Below are 27888 nucleotides of genomic sequence, written 5' to 3'. Positions count from 1 at the left end.
GAGAGGATCTCGTGATGACTGTCACAAGGGCTGAAAGGTGGCTGAAATTTGGGAAATGCAGGAGTTAAAAGGGGGGGGGGGGAACAGGCAAGGGCAGAAAAATGGTGTATCTAAAAAAGGAGTAAGTGGTGCTTGGGTGGCTCAGTTAGTTAAACATCTGACTTGGGCTCAGGTGGTGATCTCTAGGGTGGTGGGATTGAGCCTCGCTTTGGGGTCTGTATTCAGCGGGGAGCCTGCTTCTCCCTTTCCATGCCCCTCCCCTCACTCATTTCTCTCTCTCAAAGAAATAGATAAAATCTAAAAAAAAATGGAAAAAAAGGAAATGTGGCCTAGAGAAATGATAATTTTTGAGTGAAGAATGACAGTTGTAGGAGGCAAGAAGCATGGCCAAGTTTGGACACCTAGAATGAGGGTATGGAGAATGATGCCTATCTATGAACCACAAGGTAAAGTCCAAACACTAGCCTACTGAGGAAGGCCTAAAGGGGCTCTGCAGTCTCTTCTCCTCTCTGCTGTTGGAGCCTGCTTGCCTGCTGCTCCCCACTTTCAACCTAGGCTAAATGGCCTTCCACTTACTTGATGATCCCACTAAGTTTTGCGAGTCAAAGTCATTACTCACCTGTCATGCTCAGATAAAATGTTTCCTCTTTTGCTGGACCCTCTAAGACCCCATTGGGAGTGCTCAGTGCCTCTCCACTGTGTAAGTATTTACAAAATATCTCTATTTAGTGTCATTCTTTGGTAGCAGTCATGTCTCTATTAGACTTTACAGCTGAGGATTATGTAATACTTAAATCATTTTCTCTTCTTTTGACCATAAAATAAGAATCCAAATTTGAGGTGTATCTCAGACACAACTTTCATCTGAGGATCTACAAGTCTTTTATTAGGAATTTGCTAGATAAGTCAAATCAATGAGGAACAGTCTTTACAAATAATCGACCCAAAATAAAATGCACCATGTTTTCCTACTCTTTCTCCTGGTCTAATTTTATTTGCTTTTCAGTAAACATTTATTGTGCCTGACTAATAATAATGCCAAAACCATATGTATGTTTTTGTCAATTTGTTGCAGGAATTAGAGGCAGAAAGGGGGGGATCTTGTTAGATTTTTTCTAAGACCCCTTTTTCCTGAGTGGTATGATAGCAGATATGCTCCTTGACAGGTACACTTCCCTAACTGCTCCTCATAATGTTTTCTATAAAAGAATGAGAATTCCTTTTAAAACTAGAATTAGACTGTTACTTTTCCCAAGCAAACATCCTGCCAATGAACTAAAGGAGAATTATGTACAGTAGCGATTTATTTTAATGGGGTATTTACCTAATATCAAATTACAATTAAATTTCCTTTGGATGTGTTTATCTCATCCACATCAGTGATATATACAGTCATTATTATCTGCTATTAATGTGGATACCAAATGGATTCATCAAAGTGCTTTTAAGTACTACACGCTTTGAAAGGTTATCTCAGGCTTTTTTTTTCTTCCCTATGAAATAATGCCCTGGGCAGAAAATCCCCAAAATATACAATCCTTAACTTCAAGCAGAGATTACAAAGGAAGAAAAAAGTATATATGAAGTATATGTGTTAAATCTCTGCCTTTGGGGCTCTGATATTGGAGATAGCACGCTAAATCTGTCCTCAGACATGATTTGGCATTAGAACTTAGGAAGTTTCAGTGGGGGCATGCATGCATTCTACTCTCTGAAGGTATCTGAATTAGTGGTCCTTCCTAAAGGACACTATTATTATAAAGCACACAACTTGGCAAAGTTAACAGGTTTTACTGAGTTAAAAATCAATGATAGGCTTTTCTAGGTTCAGAGATTTATTTGATCTTTCTTGGTTTCCAAATCATTCATTAGAACTAATCAGGAACATTTAAGAATTATTTTTCCTCTCTATTTACATAGATTTGTTGTGAAAACAAAATGACATTTCTCTGATCAAAAGGAGGTTATTTTCTATGGTTTTGCTTGCTTTTTTTAATGGAAATGAAATTAACATACAGCGTTATATTAGGTTCAGGTGTATAATACAATTTAACAATTGTATACATCACTCAATGCTCATCATGATTAAGTGTGGACGGGCACTGAGGGGGGGAATTGACAGGATGAGCACTAGGTATTATAACTCAATGTTGGCAAATTGAACTCCAATAAAAAATATACAAAAAAGGAAAAAAAATCATTATCTATTTCACCCATTCCCCCACTCACCATTCAAGCATCCATCCACAGAGAAATAGATACAGATGTAGTACATATATACAATGGAATATTACTCAGCCATAAAAAAAGAATGTGATCTTTCCATTTGCAACAACATGGGTAGATCTATTGGGTATTTTGCTAAGTTAAATAAGTCAGACAGAGAAAGACAAATGCCATATGATAACACTCATATGTGGGATTTAAGAAAAGAACAAAGGAAAGAGACAAAAACAAACAAACAAACAAAAACTCCACCAGATTCTTTAATATAGAGAACATGCTTGCTCTCTTACTAAGAGATCCTGGTAATAGAACATTATGACTTCAGCCATAAATTTCTTTCTAAAAGTTATTAGGGTGGTTGTAAAAACATGTGAGATATTTCACCATGGAACATATCGCATGCAACCAGAATATGCTCACTCTAAGACAGAATATTTGAAAGGAAGCATAGATCATTTTAAAATTCCTTCTGCTTTCTAGAGGTTTTATCAATTTGGAGCCACACAAGTATTTATTTGAATGCCATTTGCTGGATATAAAAAGCTTAGCAATTGCATGAAAAAGCAACATAACTGTTTTTAAAAAGCAAGATGATCTGTAAATGGAATTAGAGCTGGAAATATTTGATTAAAAGTCAAATAACACTGGCTTTGAAAAGTCGTAGTTCCTATTGCTACTTGCCATGCTTATTAAGTATTTTCACTAAGCGAGGCACTCATTGCCTAAACAACTATTTACTGAGTGCTTCCTATGGGCCAGGCACTCTGCCAGGTGGTGGTTATTGTTGCCTGCAGTAGAAGGAATGGTAAATTGGAGAAGCTCTGGAGTAAAAGTAGGAAGACCAAGTAGATGTCACTGTAGTTAAGGTAAGGGAAATGGTGGTGTGGACTGGGAAGCAGTGGTAGAAATATAGAGAAGTGGTTGGAAACAATTGATATTTGGGAGGTAAATGGGATTTAGCCATTCACTGGAGATGTGAGGGAAGGGAGGGATATCAGCTGGGCCATTGGGGGATACTGGACTGAACTTCAGAGGAAAAATTAGGTTCGAAAATAGAACTGAGATCACTATTGGCAGAGCTAAATCTCAGATTTGTCATATGGGTTTGGCTCTGAATGTGGCTGAATTCCCCATTTTCATTGAAAATAGTAAGGGTAACTTCAAAAGAAGGATTTGTAATTCAAACATATTTTGGGACTTCCTGAATATTTGCCTGACAACTGCTACATAAGAATGTAAGAGGAGTGATTTTGTCATTACTGACCAATTGCTATCTCTTAGACCCCTACATTTTATTTTCATTTGCTGGCAAAGAGATCCATAGGTCTTTCCCGAGACTCACATCATGTAGAAAGTTCAGAGTCAGTATGATTCCTTAGAATATTTGAAAAAAAAAGAGTATTGCTCTCATGAAGTTGCTTTTATCTACCCATCCTAAGTTCTATCCATCCACTGCTAAATATCAATGGGCAAAGAGGATTTAAAAATATATTCATGCCTCTACTTAAGAAATCAGGAATTTAACTTTTCCCTTTCAGAGACTCCCTCTTTTTTGTATGTGCCTTTAACTTTGGCATAATCTCTGAATGATTGCTTAATGTAGGTAAAATGTTCAATGAGAGTATCATCTTCAATGTGATTCGCTTCAACAAATACTTTGGTAACCTATTCTGTATCTGATGCCTTTCAAGCAATAAAATAAATAAAATAAATCTTGTCTTTTCCTGTCATTACTCAACTTAATGGAGGAGAGCATAGTTAGAGAATAACTATACACATGCTGTATTATAACACAGCTAGGGGGGATGCTATGTGAACAGATCAGTTGTGTGATTATGAGTATGACGATATATGTACACATGTCTATATTTGGGAGACGGGAAAAGAAACTATAAATATCATGGTAATTAAAATTACACGTGACTGAGGATAGTCTCCTTCATTCTTTATATTGCCAGGCACAGTACTGGGCATTGTTTACCTTAATAATTGCTCTAGAAATATTTGTTGATAAATTGAATGCAAGACTAGGTAAGATATTATAGTACTCTTGAATGGCTTCCCACTTGAGAAAGATTTAAAAGTAAGATTCTGAAATATATACAACACCCCAATATGGAAAAGAGACATTAAAAAATAATTGTGTTTTTATAAAAGTCTTGTCTTTACCACAAATAACAAGTTATCAGGGTAGGGTTTAGTTTTTCGTGCTCTTGAGAATGGAAAGGCCCAGAAATAAAATAAAGAGGGATAAAGACAGATCTCTGTGTCTAACATCAATTAATTGATTCTAAGCATTTAGCTCAGATTACAGAACCCCCAAGACATCAACTAACAATTCACCTCTAAGCACATGTTGGGCATCACTAAGCCTTCTATGTCCCTCTCATCAAGTTATATAGGCATTAAAAAACAAGCTACTTTTTTTTTTTTAAACCTCACTTTCTGAGGTTGGCTTTCTTATTTTCCAACTCATTATCTGCTACTGGGTAATGCTCTTCTTCATGGAATTAGATGAGAAAGTGAGATGATAAAACACATCTGTGTATCTCTTACTGACTGATCATATCCTCTGGAAATCAGACGAATCAGGCAAAATAATGGGTTCTCTCTATTATTAACATATTTGTACAATGTCAATAGTTTGTACCTTATTGAACTACATACAAACCAGAGCAACCTAAGAGTAAAAGAGCCAGAGGATTTTAGGATATCTCCTGTTAAAGATTCCAGAATTATCCACGTGATTCCCTAAAAGATCAGAGATAGCTATAAAAAAAAAGGTGAAAACCAACTCTAGTGGTTTTGATTTCCTTACAAAATATATTTTGTGGAGAGGAAAAGATTCAGTTATCAAATGTTAATGCTTTCTAAATTCTTTATCTCTAGTGATGCTTCCTTCTTAACTATTGCCTAGCTTTCTGCACATTTTCATTTGATTTGAACCTCAAAGGAAACATTTCGGAGTCAACATTAACATAATTCTGAAATGGGTTTTTCTTGTTGACTTATTTGAAATGACGTCTATATTCTCCCACTGACCCATCCACATTCTTACCACAAGTTCATCTGGGTTTTATCCCTTATCTTTCTCTTCCCTAGTTCAAATTCTACTGATCCTGTTAGACCTGTTGACCAGTGAATTCTACCACAGTTTTCTCCCCAGTGGAGTTGTTCACCATATTTCACCTATGTCAGTAACACATTCTCTGAACTGATTTCCCTTAACCTTTCACACTCTAAAACATCCTATATAGTCTTTGCACACTAATTCTCCTGATGGACAGCTCTGAGGGTTATTTCCTGCTGAAATATTCATATTGAATCCCCAGTAACTGCCTGATGAAGCCCCAAACAGCTTGCATAACATTCAGAACCTCGTAGTATTTCTTGGAAGAAACCTTCCTAGGCTTCTCAAAGTGACTCGCCAATTTCTCAGCCATGGCTTCAGCACAACTGGACAACTTACAGTGATACCTTCGCTTTTCTGCAGACCTTTGCCCATTTTCTCTCTATCACAAATGCCCTCACTTTTTTTCCTCTCTCTCTCTAGTACTTAGCACATGCTAAATGGTTGTGCCTTAAACATGTTTGTTAAATTGATAAAGACATATTCCAAATACCAGGTCTCTTACAAATAGACTTTCAACTAGAACTTGTCCTGTTAGATCTTACTACATATCCATTGTGTCTACTTTAGGATGTTTTTCATAGTCTCTATAAAATTAAGCATCTTTATTTTGATTGAAAGTTTTTGATTTTTTTCAATGCAGGAATACTATCTTCTTCATCTTTTGAACTTTCCACCAGGTTAATTAGTAAAAGTCTGTTGACCAAATGAATAAACATAATACATATAGTAAAAATGATTAAGGTATCTTTCTATATCTTTAAATACCTAATAGGCTTTAAGCAACAAATTAGTGTGGATGGCTCTGAAGAGGCTCTTTGCAGCAGCTGGTCAAAGACAATTAAAATATTCAGCACTCCATATTAGTGCCAATGATGGCCATGGAGCAGTGCTTTTACAAAGCCAAGGCACTGCTTCCAAGCGGCAATGACGCTTTACACTAGGGTCTTTAGAGAAAATAAAAAGAAACCAAGTAGGACAATGTCTCTATCCTTCCCAATTTCCAAGTTATACCAGTAACCTCAAAGTAATATTACTTTCACCCAATAAGAAGGGCACTGTCTTCAACAGATATGATCTCTGTTCATGAATGGCCAATACATGAAAAGAAGTTCAATCCTGTTAGTGATCGGAGTGATACAAATTAAGACCATGACAAGATACCACTTTATATCCCATAAAATAGCACAGTTAAAAAGAACTGTTAAGATCAAACGTTGGTGAGAATGTAGAGCAAATGGAGCTCCCCAAGATGATGCTTAGAGTGTACAATGACAAAGCCATTTTAGAAAACTGTTTTCCCAGTATCCTATAAAGCTAAATACTTGACCTAGCCGTTCCACTCCCAAAAGAAATAACACTCACAAAAAGACTTCTCCCCAAACATTCATAGCATTTTTATTCCTACTATCTCCAAACTGAAAGTAGCCTGACTGTTCACCCACAGAAGCGACAGACAAATCATGGTGTGTGTGTGTGTATACATTAAAATTATATATACATAATTTTAAGAAGGGAAGAAAAAGGGAGAAGGGGCAGAGGGAGAAGGAGAGAAAGAATCTTAAGCAGCACAGGGTGGGACATTCGATCTCACAATCCTGAGATCATGACCTGAGTCGAAATCAAGAATCAGATGCTTAACCAACTGCACCACTGCTGTGCCCCAATTCATAGTATATTTTTACAATGAAATATTAACCAGCGATAAAAAGGAATGAACTACTGGTATACTCACAACATGAATGAACCTCAAAAATATTATGTTGATCAAAATACTACATACTGCATGATTCCATTTATATGAAATCAATCATAGACTAAACTAAAGTATGGTGATAGAAATAGAAGTAATCGGTGCCTATAGGGGTAGGAATTGAGTAGAAGATGGCAAGAGGTGATCGGAATATTGTGACTGAAGTACTGGTTTTATGAGTAAAAGAAAATGATGAAGCTAAATTGAACACATTATCTATTTGTTTCCCAGATCCAGGGGCATCCTCTACATTTCCTCACAAACTCACTACAGTCATACAGAGCAAGAAAGCATGAAATAAATTACAGAACAAAATCTGAATACTACTCAAAATATCCTGACAGATTGAAATGAACTAAATTTAACAGGTTCAGATTTTTTGTAGGAATCAACTCTTCCTCCTCTCTCAAATAAATCTGTTTCATCTTATATAAATTTTACTTCTATTAAGAAATAAGAACATGTCACTTGCAAGTACTTCTCTCTCCTCAAACACTATTTTAGCCATGTTAACAATGAAAATACACAAGTTTAAATTCTTTCTCTCTTACTTCACACAGCACCTGTAGATATTTCTTATGCAAGAGAAGAACTAAGACAATCTCATTGGTAAACCTCAGTCATTTGCAGACAGAATTTATAAAGGTTCAGAAGACTAATCAGGTTATGTAGGTTCTATTTAGACAAGCTAGAAGACAAGTAAAGCGGCATCTGTATTTTAGCAAAGTGTGCATATGTGCGGTGTGGTATGTTTATTAGGGTCAGCAAGGGGAAAAAACATAATGATCCCCTGATCTTACATTTTATTTTATTTTGTTTTAATTTTTTTTAAATTTTTATTTATTTATGATAGTCACAGAGAGAGAGAGAGAAAGAGAGAGAGAGGCAGAGACATAGGCAGTGGGAGAAGCAGGCTCCATGCACCGGGAGCCCGATGTGGGATTCGATCCCGGGTCTCCAGGATCGCGCCCTGGGCCAAAGGCAGGCGCCAAACCGCTGCGCCACCCAGGGATCCCCTGATCTTACATTTTAAAAGATAAAATGGCTCAAGAGGCCTTTGAGGCTTTCAAGAATAAAAATTTGACAACATAATAGCAAATGTTCCCAATAAGTATTTTTTAAAAGTGTGTGTGGGGGGGTGTTTAACAAGACGCATGCCACAACACAGGGGCTTCTCAAAGGAGCTCAGATTCTACAAATGTATAAACATGGGATAAAATAAGGAATACATAAATGAGGGCAAATTGTAAAACGAATATAGAACTGCATAGACAGTGAGAAAAAGGCAAGCCTGAAATTGAGTCTTGGGATAATGTTAAAAAAAAAAAAAAACAAAACACCCAGGGCCTTTTCACTTCCACTTGGAGGAGGAAGAATCAGAAAGACATAGGTTCGGTGATGGGGGCAGAAGGGAGAAGGTAGGGGTAGAGATGACAGAGAAAGCAAAACTGCTCAGCTCCTCTACTTGTCTGCTCTGTCAGGGAGAATGTTCATCAGACTGGAAAGGCATAACTGTATGAGGGAAATGAAGCCCAAAATAGGTGAGGGAATTTTATAGAGCACCTTGCTGCTCTAAATGAGCTAAAATCTCTGGCCCCAGACCAATTATAGCCCAGGGAAATGAGAGAACCTGCACAATATGGGCCTAGCCTTCTGTCAGTGGTCTTTGAGGAACTATGTTAACACTGGAGATGGGCAAATGTCATCCCAATTTTCAAAAATGGGGAGAAGTAACATACTGGTTTCCATTTCTTCCTGTTAAAGAGCATTTCTGGATGAGGAGTAAAAGAATATCCGTTAATGAAGAAAATGGAGTCAGCTAATTTGGGTTATGGCAACTTGTTCTTAGGGTGGACACGTGCCTGGGTTTGGGGTTTCATCTCTTTTGCAGTAGGAAAACTGCATCTCATATTTCTATGCCACTTAAAACAATTTCTTTCTCAGTTAAGAGAATTGTCCCCCATTCCTAAAATGAAGTAACTATGTAAGTACTTCATTATGTCCTACAAGGAATAGCATAATGTCAAATTGTCTACCACCTAAACAAGTTAGAGGGTCTATTACTAGGGATGAATGGAGACAATGGTCTGATGCATGAACCACCTTGCATATTTGACATGGAAAAAAAAAAAGTTTACACAAGAAGAGAATAAGAGAAAATAAGATGCAGAAGCACCGAAGAATCTACATAAGAGGGAGACTTCTGAAAAGAGAGGCATGTGAAAATTAGACTAGATGAATGTCCAGGAAAAGGTTAAGTGTGATCTCTGGGAAATGAGGTTGTTAGTATTTCGTATGCTTTTTTGTTTTTTTTTCCATCATTGGAAACATATTTTTCCGATAAAAAGGTATGCTTTCTTTAATCAGAAAAAAGTGCTATATTCATTTGGAACATAAATTAATATAATCTAACCCCCAGAAAATATTTTATCTAGATTTATTACTTAAGAGTAAGAAAACAAACAACATAACCTTTTCTGGTACTGCATTTTAATTATTCAACTGTAGTATTTTTATGTAAGATTATCCTGCTTTATCTGCTAAGATAGCAGCACCTGTAAAATATAATTCACTGCATTATTTGCTCAAGTAAATACTGTTAAAATTACTTATGGATATAGCCATGTATAGTAGACAAAACATCATACACAGCAATCATGCATAGTTAATTCATCACTTCTCAACTAATATTAAGCTCTTCTAATATCTTCATTTCATAGCTTTCTTAAATTTTTAAAAGATTTTTATTTATTTATTCATGAGAGACACAAACAGAGAGAGGCAGAGACACAGGCAGAAGGAGAAGCAGACTTCATGCAGGGAGCCCGACGTGGGACTCAATCCCGGGTCTCCAGTATCACGCCCTGGGCTGAAGGCAGCGCTAAACCACTGAGCCACCTGGGCTGCCCCATAGCTTTCTTTAATGGCATTTTTCTATGTATAGTTTTGAATCCATCATTTTGTACTATGAAAATGTCAAGGAAGGAAGGTGATTAAAAATTCCATAGGTCCAGTTTACTTGATGCCCTGTGAACATGCTGCCTTTTAAAAGGACAATTTAGAATAACTATAGCAAATGTACTTTAGGGAAATAGCTGGAAACAGCTCTGATTTTGTTTTGCCATCTCTCCAAAAAAGGCTAATAAAGAACATCATGATATGGAGGCATTTTCTCAAAAACTCCCACCTATATCATCCTTTTCCCATATTTATGCTCTTTTTTCTTATCCTTATCCCTAATATAAAACTTTAGTCTGTATCTCCCTGGTTCTATTTTTTCTGTTATTTCATTTTATAGGTTGAAATTTTGTTATACACTGTCTTGAATCCTTCGTGAATTAAAGAAGAACATAAATAAATAAGACCTAAAACTTGATTTGCACTTTTACATAAGCACTTGAGATGCTTTCATCAGTAGAAAGGAACAAATAAGGTTAGTTTTATACTCTATATTTAAAGCTAATATCACATTCTCAATGTGAAAAGGAAGTTATCTTTAAAAAAGGAAGAGGATCAATCTGCAACATTTGCAAAACATTCTAGGTTCAGCAACAACTTAAGTATCTACCCCATCTCTCCTGGTGTGATCCTTTGCTCAAACTTGGAATGCCATGTGTCATAGAGAAAATCTAATTGTGTCAAACAGGCCAAGATATTATTAATACTATGCTAAAGGAATGATTACAATGATTGTATTGTGATAATCTTACTCTTACATACTTTATAATGTGCCATCACATGATTATTTCATTTGAGACCCACACACATGCACAAGATAAACAAAAAAAAATATGTTACTGTCCCCATGCTAAAGATGAGGAACTGGAAGTGATGGATATGTTTACGGCATAGATCGTGGTGATAGTTTCATGGATGCATATGTATCTTCAATATCATCAAGTGTATATAAATATATGTAACTCTAAATTTGTCAGACCTCAATCAAGTGGTTAAAAAGTAGAATGAGTAATTGGGATCCTAAATCACTTGTCTAAGTCATCCTTCAAGTATCAAGATCCCAAGATCAAGCCCCACTTAATCAACACATTGCAGTGAGGTTCCTAAAACACAGTGCCACCACTTTTCTGACTCATGTACTTAGTAATTACAGAGATATGCAGACACAGGGCAAGTAAAAAAGACACAAAATTGGGTAAATTGCATACATGCTAAAATTATCATAAAAATAAAAACCCAAGTGTTTCATTATTAGAACTCCTTTTCTTGGGAGAAAAAAACTTAAATTTGACACTGGCTTTCCGATTAAACAACTGTTTTGTCTATTTTGATAGTGTTTGTATATTCAATTAAATGCAATCATTCTTAAGAAAAAAATTTCTCAACCCCAAATAATGAGAAACATCAACACTGAGTATGTCTGAAGCTGATTTAGGGAGGACTACAGGATTCCTAGATTAGACGACATGTTTTTGTAAAGTCACTATATTATAGTGTCACACTGACATGATTCTTGATAATGTGTTTAATGGCTAAAATATGCATAACAAACATTTGTGTAGAGTTTATTGGATCTAATTTTCTGTTTCCCTTTGAAACAGGAAGGTGAGTGATGCAACTGCGGTACTTTTGCTGTTCAACTTAATGAAAATTCTGTCTGCTATCAATCAAATGGATGTTCTCTTTTTGTTGTCCAAACAAACATGCTCAAAAGTAATTTATTTTTATGGAAAAGTCCTGTATTAACATGATGAAAAAACACAAACAAGGTTCTAATTTCTTTCCTTTGCACTTGCTGGCAAGATATACACTGGAGGAGGGGGGTGTTATTTCTTCATTTATATTTTTGAGGTTATTTGGACAGACTCAGTGTACAAAAGGACAAGTTTTTAAATTAGCACCTTTCAATGAATAACACTGGCTAATCTTCAGAAATGAAAATATGCCCATTCCCTTTTTTTCTTATAAAATAATAAAATATTAGATGAGGTTCACCTGAGATGTCACTTCAACAGTGCAACATCTACCAGACCAACCGTAATGTGGGATGATTTATGTTCTTGTAGAGGTAAGTTATAATGTGGATCATCACAAGTCAACAAACCACATAGCATACCATAAACATCAATGACCTATGAATAATTTCCTTTTGTAAGTCTTTAGAAATCTTTTTTTTTTAACTTTGGACATCACCATAAAAGGTAGAAACAATGTGAAAAAATAGACGTGGTAATAAGTCACTATTGTTCTTTCAAAAAAAGACGAATTCATCAAAGTGGCATTTTTACAGAGCACCATACACAAGTACTGTACAGTCTTTCTGTAAATATTAAAAATAAGCTTAAACATACACAGAACTAAAACTATAGTGTTCTTATATGTGTGTTCATGTGGATAAAAATATTCAGTGAGACAAAATGTCTGAATTCTGTTAACTGTGATAGAAATGGAGTGTCTATAGGTACATATGTAAAGGGGAAGAATATGTACCTATATGAGCATCTGTCCATGTGTCAAGAATAGAAGTCATTTAAAATAATATTTGTTATTAAGTCATTATCAAAAATCACTATTTAATCACTTGTAATGCTCATCAGGATTTGCCAAACAATTAAGACCTTTACTTGTAGTCGTGAGTATTGGAGGAAAACTGCTCAAATCCCTAGCTGGTGATAAGATTTAACTGACCACGGCCCTTCAATCCACTTGCTTATCTTCTCTAGTCATTGGGGAAGAGTGACACGATTGTAACCACACTGAAATCCCAGTCTTTATACTCAAAACTCTGTTTTATTTATGTTGCCTTATGTAAGAACATAATTCTTTTTAATAGAGGTAATGACAGCACTAAAAAAGGTACGTATTTTGAAAAGAAATGTTTTAGTTGTAGCTCTCACTGCTTATTTACTAGCATGCAACTAGATAGTTAACTTCTGATAAGATATTTACTGACTTGAGAAAACAGTCCATTATACAGAAAAATCAGACCAAAGAATTTATTGCTTAGTTATCTAAATTGAAGAGAAATTTGTGCTTTATCACAGAATGGGAGGTGGTTGATTTGATACAAAGTACAAAAGAGTAAGATTTAGAAGACAAAATAATTTGCCCATTTACCAGTTACCAGACTTTGAGCAGGTCACTTGATCTTCAGTTTATTCACTCATAAAATTTCAAAACTAATAACAACATGTAGTGTTGTTGTGAGGATAAAATGAGACCTAAGGAGTGAGCACCTTATTTTTACCTTTTCATTTCTTTTTCCCCTGGCTCCATTGTGCATTGCTGATTTATCTTCTAAAAATTGATTTATATACATGTTCTCAGGAGATTTTATTTTGTAATATGAGATAGTGGGAAAATTTGCTGGGAATGGTAAGTCGGTCTCACATGACAAGTGATGGGGCACCTGGGTGGTTCATTTGGTCAAGCATCTGCCTTTGGCTCATGTCATGATCCCAGGGTCCTGGGATGGAGCCCCACATCAGGCTCCCTGGCAGGGAGCCTGCTTCTCCCTCTCCTTCTGCCCCCCCCCCACTCGTGCTTGCTCTGTCTAGTGCTTTCTCTCTCTCCAATAAATAAAATCTTTTTAAAAAATGACAAGTGATGATTATCTGTTGTCCTCATTAACTACCAATGTGATTCCAAAGCACTGCAGTATGGCACCATAGCCATGATCTTATAATCAGTTTTTAAAGATTTTGGTTCCAACAAGGCAAATGACAAATGTTGATGCAGCCAGATTTTTCGAGCCTCCTTTCTAAATAAGTAATGCTTGGTTTTGATTTTTCCAAGTAACACTTCAGGCTAAGTTGTTCCTCCCCTGTCCCATTACGTGTTCACTCTGTATCAGAAATGTTTGTGCATGCTTCTAACACCAGTGAAGGGGTTCTTGACAAGCATAAGGTGTATTTCTGAATCTTTTCCCTCCTCTTGCATACTGGCAAAAATATTTGCTCTATTATATTAAAAAGGGAAACTCAGCCCTGCACCAAGTCAATTGCTTTGTGTCCTTAATAAAGACAAGTAATGGTAACAAGAATGAGGCCAAATGCCAGAGCCTCCTTGTATTGACCCAGCTTTGGCTGGAGCAGATTATATACATTTATCTTGGGTAACATTCAACCTATTGAAAGTGGCTGCCTTGTTACAGCAAATACTATTATCGTCAGAGTAAGTTTCTCATCATAGGCTTTTGACTATGGAGATTCAAATATCAATCAATCAACCCAACAAACAACAGCTGCCAAAGCAATATTTGGAGTTTATTTAATCTTGTCTAGCTTTGAAAGAACTCTGTTGTGACAGAAGAGCATTGAGACCCTCAATTGATCTTTAACACACTAAGCCAATGCATTGGGGGCAACTTAGTGACTTTCATGTATAAAGGGCTCTTATGTCCTCCTCATACTTTTTTCCTCTCTGTATTCACACAAGATTTCCATATTCAATATGACCAGGTGCTCTTGGGTATTTTTCTAGTACAGGAATGAATTATAACTATGGAGAGGTCTATATGTTCATTTTGGCCTGTAACTTTCATTGAAAGTATAGGATGTCAGCAGGGTCCATATATTGAAGGTAGGAGAAAAAAGTGAGTATTATTTGTTCAGATGTTCAGTGGGCAGGGAAAGCAGAGTTTAATGTTAATTTTCCTTTATAGTCGATTTTGAGGCACCTGCAGTTGCCAGGATGTCTGAAGTTTTGGCTCACAGAATGTTACACTGTCTTTGGTTTAGGGCTTTCGCTGGAGTAAAATGGCAACAAGGTCTGCATAAGTATAAAAAAAATTGCCAGGAAAAATGCTATTTAAAAATAACAACATTAAGAGCAATAATATCTTAAATTTCTATGGTATTTTACAGCTTACAAAACATTTTAATTAGTTTGAAAAAATATCACACATTAACCCTATGAAATATCAGAGACAGCTTTTGTATCTATTTTGTGATAGTCACAATACAGTGACCAGTCATGTTAGGAGAAATCATATTAGGGTTCTCTTAAATAAAGAGAATTTGTGTGTGTGTGTGTGTGTGTGTGTATGTACATGTGCATGTGTGTGTGTATCCATACCTAGAACAACATTGGACCAAATGTCTGGGCACCCTATGGCCCAGTCAAATTGACACACAAAATTATCCATTACAGGAATTAAGTAATTAAGTTAAATTAATAAAGATGAGATTTTTATTACTAAGGTATTTCAACCTTTAGCCCAATGTAGTTTTTCTTTATACTATATTGTATTTCTTATACAAGTGGTCTTAAAGCAAATTGACAAGACTTTAAGTTTCTTTAGGGCATACATCCCAGATTTACTCAGTGTATGAAAAAAGTTCAAATACATCGATCGGACAGACCTGCAGCAGCTAGTACCTCCACTAAGATATCTGCTACAGAGCCAAGTAAACGTGACCTCATAGTTTCTATCTGATTGTGGCAGCAAAGGAGGAACAAAAACATGGTAACACTGGGAAAGAGCACAGAGATGAAATATTTGCAATTCAGAAAAGAATCTTATAAACAAAGAAGGTTTATAAACAAATCTAAGGTTTGAGTTCAAAAAAGGAAGTTTGAGAGGTATTTGTTACCTGGCATGTTGACTTCTTGTTGAATACGTGCTTTAATTTTAGGGATCTATTTATAGGAAAAACTGTACTAAGAGGATCTCCACAAGTTCTCAATGATGAATATTTTTTGTCATCATTCTTTTGTTAGAAGACATGGACAAAAATGGGTTTTTTGAAGAAACTTTTTGGTGCTCAATGTCTTCATAATTTAAGTGAAAGATTTGAAAATATACTGCAAAAAAACCAGTTGTATAAAAATCTTAGCCATTTTTACTTTTCTGAACGAAACCCTTCACAGTCCTTTGGGGTGAAAATTTGACATTATTTAAAATGTTCTTTTATTAGAAAGCTCCTTCAATAGTTACTCCTATAGCCACCCTTAAGGCATCACTTTGAAATAATGTATTTCTCTCCTAAAGTGTGTCTGCTATTATCCACACATTATCCTAGAGCAGGAGGTAAGCGTGTGTTAGGAAAGTACATTTTTCTGCTTGTCATTGCACATTCTCATAGTCTGCATGCTTACTGAGGGACTATCCCAGTGTTAAGGTCTCACTTTATATGTGATGATAGGTGTTATTTTCCTTTCTTGAAGTTTTTGGCATTTCATAGGAAAGAATACACGACAAGCAAGAAATTAAATTGTGATTATGGGGAAACTGCATGGTAAGTTAAGCAGCATATTTTTAAAAAGTGAGTGGCTCAATTACTCCAATCTTTGTGGTACAGTTTTAATAGCACCAATATTTCCTTGGATTAAATAGACAAAGGCATTAATAACTCAGGTCAGCAAGTATTTACTGAATTCCCACAATGTACAAGGCTATCTACTAAATCTGAAGTAAAATAAATTTAAGACTAGTTTATTATTTTCTAGAAGCTTAACACTGTGGTAGGAAACCAGATATAATCACATAAAAGTTAAAGTTTTAAATAAAGGTTCAAGGCAGTAGAAGAAGTCATTTGGCAGTACCTGATTAATTTCTAAATGATGGTACAGATAACAGTGATTATAGTTCAGAGGAGAAAGTGAGATCTTTGCAAGAATGGATGGCAAACAAAAGGTCTACAAGGAATAATTTGTGAGTTTTCTTGAAAACATATATATTGAGAGCTGATGGGATACTCTTGACAGCACGTACAAGAATCAGGAAGTGGGAAAACTCAGGTTGATTTATGAGAGCATAGTTTTGAGGGCGTATTCAAATGAGCCTTGAATACCAGGAACGGGTATTTTTATACCAGATCCTGCAAATAGAGGGGAACTACTGAAGATGTGAGCAGACAAATGACAGGATCAAAGTGATTTCTATGGCTTATCACAGTATTATCAATAGATTGGAAAGGAGAATGCAAAGGCCAAGGGACCAGGTTAGAAGCAGTTATAAAGGAAGATATTAAACTTTTATCTAAGAAGAGCTTAGGAAAAAACAAAAACAAAAGGTAGTAGAAATAGAAAGTTTGGAATAGACATAGACTGATGGGATAGATAAAATCAAGAGATTGAAATAAAACCAAAGTCGAATTCAGTGAGAAAACAATGAAAACACCACACCTAAACCCAGAGGGGGCACATATTTAGGATGAGGGGGAAGAGAGTTGCTGGGAAAGGACTTAGGGATACAGTAGGAAGAATTTATGTTGGAATAAACTAGAATTTTGAGTATCTACTTTAAAAAAATAAACTGGTATTTCCTCTTAATAAAGAACCACTAGTGAAAGAACTTTAAGACATTTAATAGGAACTAAAAATATCCAAGTTGTAAAGAGACATACCAAAATGAGGGCAACTCCTCCATGGCCAGGTCATTAAAACTGTCTGTAAATGTCAGAAAGACTATGAAAATTCTTAGACAATGGTCCAACCTTTCTGAATTTATCCTTCATCATTGCTTATAAATATGCATTTTATTTTTATAAAAAATTATTTTACAAGATTCTTAAATCTATATAATAAAGCCGCATAAATAGGGTCATATGCACTCTATCTTTTGTCTTACCCTTCTCCTATTCCAGTCACAAACCTGCCCCATTCAAATAACCCAATTATAGGGGCACCTGGGTGGCTCAGTCTTTTGAGTGACTGATTCTTGATTTTAGCAGGTCATGTATGATATCAGGGTGGTGGGATCTAGCCCTGAGTTGGCTCCATGAGCTCAGAGTCTGCTTGACCCTGTCCCTCTGCCTCTCCCCCTGCTGGCACTTTCTCTCTCTCTCTCTCTCTCTAATAAATAAAATTTTAAAATAAAAACAAATAACCTATTTCTATATGTTTTACACTGAATATTTTCCTCCAATATATATACTTATATAAAACATACACATATGAAGGCACGTATCTCTACAGGACTGTATTTTAAAGAATTGATAATTAATGGTATTTATTTTCATGTATGTGATTTTTGTAATCTATGTTATGCTGTGTTAATGCTTTCTAGTCAATAAGTGTATCTCAAACTCATATTGTAGTTGTTTAAGAGTCTATGCTGAAATATTCTAAAATCTATTCAATGTTTTTCCTATTGAAAGTTATTCTCTGTTTCCCTTTTAATTTTTTCTTTCTTATTGCCCACTACAAGCAATGCTGCAACAGATACCTTTGCACATATATCCACTATATACTGGTAATTTAATTTTATAGGTAGGGTCATAGAAAGTAGGTTGTACACTGTACTTTTCCATCTCTATGCTGATTTTCACTTTTATCCTGTATGAAGGCCATTTTTTCATATTCCTAAACTCCAAGGTCGACTTAAATATCACATACTATGTTTAATAATAATAAAAAATCTTCCTGGCATCAGAATTGCCAGTGTACTTTATATGATGATTATCTGTACACCGTACTCCATATCACTTTTTTAGACAGCATTTTCTGGAGAGCAGGAAATATGTCTAAGAATTTTTTCTTCATATAAGCTTAGAGAGCTATTCTCATTTAAGATAAAAACATACAAATTGACGTCTTGATACCTATGGTATTTTAAAATACTACTTTAGATCAATTTCTAAGAAACAAACAAATACACTCCTACTTTTACAAAATTCTGTTACACTCATCATAGGTTTCTTGACAATTCCTTTCATATTTAAGATTCTGGTAGCTTTTAATCAGATATTGGTGATTAACAAAAGTACTCTAATAAGAGAACTGGAAAAAGATTCATACTCAAGTACCTAGCATCATTGTATAGCCACAAAAATTTATAACATTAAGATATATATTGTTAGAACAATTACAGACTATCATTATCCCTCCCCCCTCCTTTTCTTAGATCTTATGCTTTAGTCAGGCAGAGAAGATGAGTATGAATGCAAATGACGCTAGAAATAAATTAAAATTCTTCACTGATGTAAAAAGAAATCTTACCAGGCACTGTCCTTCATGTTCACCAGAAATCTACAATATCAAACCAGCCAATCTCTTGGGAGAATGTAGAAAGTTTAGGGGAATCTAATTATATTTTATTTGCAGAAGGAATCAATATGGTAGTACTTCTCAAGTTCAATTCAATCACAAATGTGGAGAACAGATTTGCATTTACATCTAAGCAGAAGCACAGTGGATTAAAAAGATTTCAATATAATTCAGCAATCCCTTTGTCAAAACAGGGCATTCATTGAACATAATGGCACTCAAGGCCATCCTTCCAATAAATTACCCTATAAAAGTTCCATAAAAAATTTAATATGGCACAGGTTGGGGAATATAGGTAATTAAATGTGTTGCAGAGGTAGAAAGAAGACCCTGGGAAAAGTAAAAGATTGTAATTAAGAGTTGAAAGAATAATTCCAAAATAATTACATTATTTTAGAAAAATCTTATCAGTATGTTAATCATTTTAGTTCTCTTATCACGGAGGAGAATCTTAAATAGGTGCTTGGGTCACTGGTTAGCCAACCCCTTGGCGTTTTCAGATGCTAGTGTTTTATAACACACAGGCTCTAAACCTTGATTACTTTTCTAATAAGAACACTGTTGCTTGTCAATCTCCCATCTTTTTAAGACGCTAATGTCAGATGGAAACAAAATCGACTCCCAGATGCCAAACAAGCTACACTGGGATTGGGTAAGACTAGGAACCGTCGTCTGCAACACAGAGATAAGCGAGGCTAAATTCTCTGTGGTCTTTTGAGACTTTATTATGTGAAATGAAGAATGTACAAGCAGAAACAGTAGCTAAAAATCTCATTATTAATGACTTTTGAGTAGCCATGGTTTCTGGCTTTTCATTTGAGTCTATAAGAGGCTTCACAAAGACAGGCATGTGGGCACAAAAAATTACAGCAAATAAACAGAATCTGGGACTAAAATAGGAAAATGTAACTATGTCTCGCCAGTGTTTGTGATATTGGCTGAAGAGTGAACTGTACAGGGTTTGTTTAAACAAAAGCTATGTAAATCTTTGCTCAGCTGGTGGTTCAGGAGAATAAATGGGAGCAAACAGAGGAAAACAGACCACAGGCTAGAAGAGTTTGTCAAGAATGATAACAGGCATCAAAGCAACAGGATTTAAAATGATAGCCTAGCCTCTGTAAATAAGGCAAAATCTTCAGGATGCACTAGAGACCCAACTCGGCAGCATAATAATTTTGGCTAAAAACCTGCTCTTCCCACCATGAGACTCCATAAACTACAGAAGAAAGCCGAGGAATTTTATACACCCAAAGCGACAACTGTTAAATGCCTGGGGAACCCGGCCCCTTTAAATCTCAAATCTTATCCCTCACTTGCCCATAACGTCGCCTGGGAGATTCTGTGGCACTTAAAATGGATAAGAAAGACAATTAAAGCGCCTCCCTTTTTGTGGAACCATGCTAAAGATAGGAGAGACAGGTCTGAAGCAAAAATTTGGGGGCGTTGTCTGCCAACAAAATCCGGTTGACAACACAAGAAGTAAAATGACTACCAAGTGAGCTAAAGGTACAAGAATCAAGTGCATAAAGTTCCCATGAATGCTGTTCCTTTTCCCTGAAGTATTTTGCTTCCCCATTAAAACCTCCTGACATCGAGAAAACACACTTAAGTTGGTAGGACAGTTGAGAAAAAGTTTCCAAAGGAGCCAAAACTAATAATAGCATGTATCATCTGGAGAAGAGTCTGGCAAGAGGCCTTCTTGTCTCATTAACCTTCTGTGGGCTTGGCACCTGACAAGGCATGGGGCTGCTCCCCCAGAGATGGGATGCCCACCGACACAGGCCGACTGGAGAAAAAGGGACCAGAAGCTGCTCATGAGTCATTCGCACCACAAGGCTGGGGCATCATTAGCACTCAAAAACGGGTGTATTTCGAGACACACAGGAGTAGGCACTTGTTTTCTTTCTTTCTTTCTTTCTTTCTTTCTTTCTTTCTTTCTTTCTTTCTTTCTTTTGGTTAAGTGGAGATTTTGTTTTATTTTTATATGTATTTTTTTATTGGGGATCGATTTGCCAACATATAGCATGACACCCAGTGCTCATCCCATCAAGTGCCCTTCTCAGTGCCTGTCACCAGTCACGCCATCTCCCCACCCACTTCCCCTTCCACTACCTCTTGTTCATTTCCCAGAGTTAGGAGTCTCTCATGTTTTGTCATCCTGTCTGATTTTTCTAAGTGAAGATATTTATTATTTATTTATTTATTTATTTATTTATTTATTGCACTTGTTTTCAATCTGACCTCACTGCTGCAAATTAACGACACACACGTACAGGGACGTGAATTTCCTTCTGTTGATCTCGCCGTTGTAATCTTGTGCCAACAAAACTCCAACAGCACCACCCTATCCAGTTCAAGAGACCAAGTCCGGAAATTCACTCGCACCCGGCTCTCCAATTGAACTCAAGAGAAGTTAAAGAATGCAAAGGGGTTATGGACATTTCTTCCGAATTCCAGATAGTTCTTTGGCAAGATGAAACACTGTGAGAGCAGGGTGGGCCATGCTACGGGGCTCTTTCCTTAAAGCGCTTCTCAAGTCATTTGTGACTCTGGGGAGAGGGTGGCATTCTTGAAGCTCCAAGGTGCATGTGGAAGTTATTAAATTTGTTTTTATTAATTGAAATAGTTGTTACTTGTTTGTGGCGGAGGGGCAAGAGTCGTAAAGCAAGTCTTAAAGCAGCTTTCACTGGGTGAAAAATGAATAGGAACATTTGAAAATTGCCTGTGAATACTCTAATAGCTGGAGAGGTGCCTTAGCATAACAAATACATTAGAAGCAAAAAAGAACTATGCAAAAATGTCAGTAACTTTTTAGGATTATGACTGTTTTCTTTCCTTTGGTATGCTTTCCCATTTCCCCCCAAATTCTCCAGTAACAACTAATCTCCTTTTCTAATAAAAAAAAACATAAAATGCAAACAGAAATTGAAAAGTTATGCATTCTGTGGATAATTTCTAGCACATCTTTGGAGATTTAAAAATATTTTATTCATTTATTCATGAGAGACACAGAGAGGGAGAGAGGCAGAGACACAGGCAGAGGGAGAAGCAGGCTCCATGTGGGGAGCCCAATGTGGGACCCGATCCCAGGACTCCAGGATCACGTCCTGGGCCGAAAGCAGGCACTAAACCGCTGAGCCACCCAAGGATCCTCCATCTTTGGAGACTGTACATTAAAGGCCACCACTGGTTAACCTGAAATTGCTGTATATATTTTTCCATGTTGAATGGAACACAGGAGAAGAAGCAGAGGAGGAGCAAAGGAGGAACAATAATGCAAATTACTAGCTCTGTTCAAGAGCAAAGTAAGTTTCTCTCATGGGTCATCACTCAGAAAATGTTAATTGATGATAATTAAGAAAATAAGTTTTCTGTTTTGTGCATCTCACAACACAGTTCCATATTTTCACATCAGCTAAAGGTTACAGCCAAACTGATACAGTATGACTGCACTTACATATTAAATACCCTTTACAGAAAAAGCAGCATCCACCATGAATCTAAAGACCTCATTTACTTTTTAAGTGCACCTATGCAACTCTTTTCTATTTCTCCCCATACTACTAATGACACCCACAGTAGTACACATGGTATTTGATTACTATTTCTTCTTTTGTCTAAATTTTCCCTGCTGAGAAACTGAAAAACATAGGAAGGACAAAAAAAGAACTTCAAATCACATTAAAAAATTTACAAATATTGCTGCTGAACTCCTTAACAAAACTGAATTGACTATGGCTTTATGACTGCCAAAGAACACAGTGACAGTATAAAAAGAACCGGAAAAAAGGAAAATAATGTGAAATAGAATTTTGTCAAGAGTGCTTGGGCCAACATAATCAACATAGAGTAAGTATGAATGTTGGAAATACCGTTACTTCTCCAAGGTACAGTGAGGCTTCTGGACATCTTTCTGCTCAAGTAATTAAAATCACTATTAGAACAGGGCCCCAAGCCAGCTCAGTGGGTAGAGCACGTGATGCTTGATTGAGAAGTCGTGAATTCAAGTCTAACATTAGGTGTGGAGCCTACTTAAAATTAAAAAAAAATAGGAAGAACACTATTGGGTAACATCCACTGGGAAAACAACTGTAGAGAATGTGGGAGAATCTTCTAGAAACAATGTAGTTCTCAAACATTCCTTATTCAGCAGTCATCACTCCAAACTTTAAGAGAGATTAATGAACTCCAAACACCATTTAAAAGGCAAAATACAGGAAACATTACACCTTTCCTAAGCTCTAAGTTGTATAGATTTGTATGTTGAGAAATAGGAACAAAACCAGCAAGGTTAATGGAAACATAGCTGCAGAAATTTCTCTAGTTGAATGAAAATTCCTTATTTTTAGCACTTAATTTTAAGCAATTGCTAACAAAGAAAGTAAGTGGGCCTTCAATTTTCTATCAGCTTTTATCTATCAGCTGTGATAAAAGACAGTAACTAGAAGGCTTTTCCTTAAACTTTAGGATTTGTTCACTGCAGTATCCTTAGCATCAATACAGTTCTACTGTGTAGCAGACCCGAAACCAGAAAAATGTGTTGAATTAGTGAGTCGGTGTATAAATGAATGTAGATAATGAGCCAGGATAATAAATGATTAACTGTCTCCAAACCAGCATCAACACCAGGAAACAACTGACCCTAACTACATCAGTAAAATGATGCCATCTATACCAAGGGAAAGGGGAAGGGTAGTACACTTCCATGGATAGTCATCATTTGTAACTTGTAAACTGTTTATATTCCATTGCACAGTGTGGATTCGATTATTTTCTTTCTTTTTTAAAAAAAGATTTTATTTATTTATTCATGAGAGAGAGAGAGACAGAGAGAGAGCTAGAGACAGAGACACAGGCAGAGGGAGAAGCAGGCTCCATGCAGGGAGCCCGACGTGGGACTCGATCCCAGGTCTCCAGGATCACACCCTAGCGGAAGGCAGCGCTAAACCGCTGAGCCACCGGGCTGCCTGGATTCAATTATTTTCAATTAATCTTTTCCTCCTATCATGGTGATCCAATTATAAGAATCTCAGTCAAATACTGCTGTGAAGAGGTGCCTGCATTTGGTGACCCCTAAAGATCATTCTGATGCCTGCAGTGGCTATACTCAACAAGCCACCCTTTATACCAGATCTTCATTCTTGGACTGGTCAGTTCCTGGGTCTGAGAGTTCTCATCTATAAAATACAGGTATTGGATCAGGTGATCGTTAGTTCTTTTGCATTCTTAGGGGGTTTAACTTAGGTCAACCTAGGCTGCACACTAGACTCACTATAGGAAACTTTAAAAAACTTCTCATTCCGAGGCCTCACACCAACAAATTAAATCATAATTTCTCCAAGTGAGTTCTAGGTGTACCTTTTTTTTAATGCTCCCTAGGTGATTCCCAACATGTAGCTTAGATGGAGACTACTTATTTAAAGACTCATTGCTGTCTATTGAGTGAATTAAGTATACTTTAATATGAGAGCCATAAAATAGTTCTCTTTGTAGTTTCTTATGCCTAAAGTTACACATCTCTTGAATAGATGCCTTATTTTTAAAGGGCACATGGCTTTTATATATATATTATATATATATATATATATAAATCACAATCTAATGCGATGATTAATATTCCAAACTTGCCACCAATTCTCAGTATTGCTTTATGTTTTGGGGCATGGATGGTTCCATAGTCCAAGATTTCTGCCTGTTCAAAAGCAGTTGCCTAAAGCATACTTTAGTCTGTCAGTGGATGTATATTCTTCCTGCTTTTAATAATGAAAATTTCATTTTAAGCGATAATCCCTAAAAAGGATTTCTTGGCAGAATAGCTTATATCATAAGAGCATATGGGAGTTAAGAATAATTATTCGGAGACTATCTTTCTCCAAAGAGCTTAAAGCACTTTATAGAATTCATCTAATTAATGTTCACACTGTATCCATGAGAAGGCAGTGGACAGTGAGAGGATGAGAGTAAGCCCAGCATCACAATGCAAAAGTGCAGGGCTTAAGTAGTCTACCACTATTCAGTCTGTGCCAAAAATTACATTTTCACACATCAAAACAAAGAGTCCAAAATTTGCTAAATTAGCCATCACTTCCCACCCCCCATCGATTGCAAATACCCCAGCACTTAAAAACACAGTATCTGTTTCTTGAAAAATTCCAGATGCTCTAGCATTATACAAACACGAATTTTAATTAAAACATGGTACTTCCTTAGAAGAATAAACAATATTTACATTGCTTTTCATTCACAATAAATGGTAGGCATTATCAATATGTGTAGGCATATTTACATACTTAACTGTTACCAAAATAGGGCAGACTATGTACTTTTATCCTAGACAGCCTGACAGATAAAGTTAATTTTAATATCATCACAGGGAAATTAATTAAATGCGTACCTGTAAACACATTTTGATGGAATGTAAAAGATATAAAGATAGTATTGCATAGTAGTTAAAAAGAAAAAGGCTGATTTAAAAACAAAAAAATAAAGCAACTCAGTATCTTTTTCCTATTTTAAATCACACTCTGTACTTGGGCTTTCCCACTGGGATCAAGTCTTAACCTGACCTGATTTCCTTAACCTGGTCAGATTTCTTCCAGAATAAAATTAATAAAAGAATTCACAGAAGGCTTACAATTTCATTCAAATAGATAAAAAGTTCTGCCTTCATAAAACTTTCATAGGCAAACTCAAAGGCACAAAAGAGTACTTAAATTCTACAATGCATAAACTGTAAAATCTCCTTTTATTTTAAAAACCAAGTATTTGGTAAACAGAATTGTTTGTCTTTCCACACAGTCACACTGCACTGACAGAAGAGGAGTATAAGGACAATAGTTCTCCCTCAAAGACATTTTTTGCACATTTTGACATTATGTGTACATTTGAGACATGCTCAATTTATCTCCTTGCTTTGCTCATGAAGGAATTGCTGGTAAATATTTCCTGTCTTAAAGCAGAGAGTTGACTCTGATGATTATCAATATCAATTAAAAAAAAAGTCAAGTCTATTCTTGTGAAGTGCAAGCAAAGACATCAACAAACCAATGTTTATCTTTCTAGGCAAACTCTAGTTCTAATTGCTGACTCCACACTTGCTCCTTTAAAGAAGTCATTTGTTAGTTTTAGCTTTGAATCTCTTGGAATTTACAATGTCATTAAACAAATGGACAGTCTCTTAAATGTATTTGTTTACTTGTATCCAACAAACTGATGAAAAGGGACTTTTCCTTGAGAAATTTATCCTGACTAAAATTAATAGCAATACCATCTAATGTTTTCTTTTAAAAAAATATTTTATTTATTTATTTGAGAGAGAGAGTCAGCAAGAGGGGGGAGAAGGGAGGGGTAGAGGGAGGGGTAGAAACAGACTCCCTGCTGAGCAGGGAGCAGGATGCAGGCTCCTTGCAGGGCTTCATCCCAGGACCCTGAGATCAGGACCTGAGCTGAAGGCAGACACTTAACTGACTGAGCCACACAGGTGCCCTAATACTACCTAATAGTATACTACCTAATAGTATACATTATTGGAAAGAGAAAGTAATACCATTTGAATGTGGATTTGCTCTTTTGAGTATGGCTAATCATACTCACTGAATGGCCATTAGCTTCAAAATAGAAAAGAAGTGTACAAGGAAAAGTGTCCAAATTATTGTAATTTAATTGGTCATTTTTAAAACCTAAGAACACATAAGAACAATGATCTTACTGTTAGCTATACTTTTCTAGAGTAAATCTAGGGACTAACTAGACAATTTTAACACAATCCTTTTTGCTATGTCCAGGAAAGAAGGAATTTGCAAAAGCAAAGCTTTCTTGCCAGTTACTTCTTGAGCTCCAATAGTGTTCCATATTATACTGTGAGAGTAAGTGGGCCAGTAAGTGGAATGAGTTTCTAATGGATAAAAAGTGGCTCTGAAGTACCTTAGAGATCACATGGAATAAATTACAATGATGGTTTCAAAAGCAACACTGCCTAAACTGAAATTTTACTCAGAACCAAGTTCCTTTTCAACTGGTTCCTCCCTAGATTGTTTTCCTATTTGTTGCAAATTCTCACCATAATTATACGAATAATGGGTATTCAAAATCTGGAATTGTAAATTTTTTTTCCCTCAGAAAAATCTTACAATTTTAAGAGAAAAACTTGGTGGGTTAATTGTATCTTTATGTTATGGGATCTCATAATGACCAGACAAAATCTCTTTGAACAGATAAGCAGAATGCAATTTCTAATTGCATATCTTGAAAAACTCATGCACAATTAGAAACAGATATAAGAATAGCTTTTGTATACGTAATTGGTAGACTAGAGGGCCAGAGTTATGCCACTTCAGAACTGTTATAAAAGTGAACACTTACAACACTGTAAAGGCCTTCCACACTATGAAGGCAAACGTTATTCTGATAACTTAGAGGAATTCTACTTATTTTAGGTCAGAATAGGTCGAACTACCCGAAATGCTAAATCACATAAAACAGTAATCTATACGTTTCTACCTAAAATTAGACATTTATGTATAAAGCAAGCATGAGAAACCCAAAGGAAATTCTCAGAGATTATCCTTAAAGGCCACTTCGTACATATTTTGAACTTAAGAGTCACTGTGCATTCCCTTAAGAATGCTTTCTCAGGTCTTTGACTATTTAAAGCAATTTTTTTTTTCTATTATAAGGTTACTCTATATAAGGTAACACTAATAACCCTGATGATGTTCAAAATCTAGCCCTTGGCTAAATTCCTACTTTATAACATATCAAATTATCCCATTGGATAGAAACTGTACTTTCCAAGAGATCAGCCACTAGCCACATGTAGCTATATAAATTC

General features: G+C 36.0%; 1 protein-coding gene across 15 annotated transcripts in view; it reads right to left on the bottom strand.

Annotated features, from left to right (window-relative positions):
• DMD (dystrophin) overlaps window positions 1-27888 on the bottom strand; it is a 2162139-nt gene that overhangs the window by 826425 nt on the left and 1307826 nt on the right. The window lies entirely within an intron of this gene.

This window comes from Canis aureus, chromosome X, assembly GCF_053574225.1.
Source record: "Canis aureus isolate CA01 chromosome X, VMU_Caureus_v.1.0, whole genome shotgun sequence".
Lineage (NCBI taxonomy): Eukaryota > Metazoa > Chordata > Mammalia > Carnivora > Canidae > Canis > Canis aureus.
Note: the sequence above shows the minus strand (reverse complement) of the source record. Positions and strands in the feature narration are given on the sequence as shown.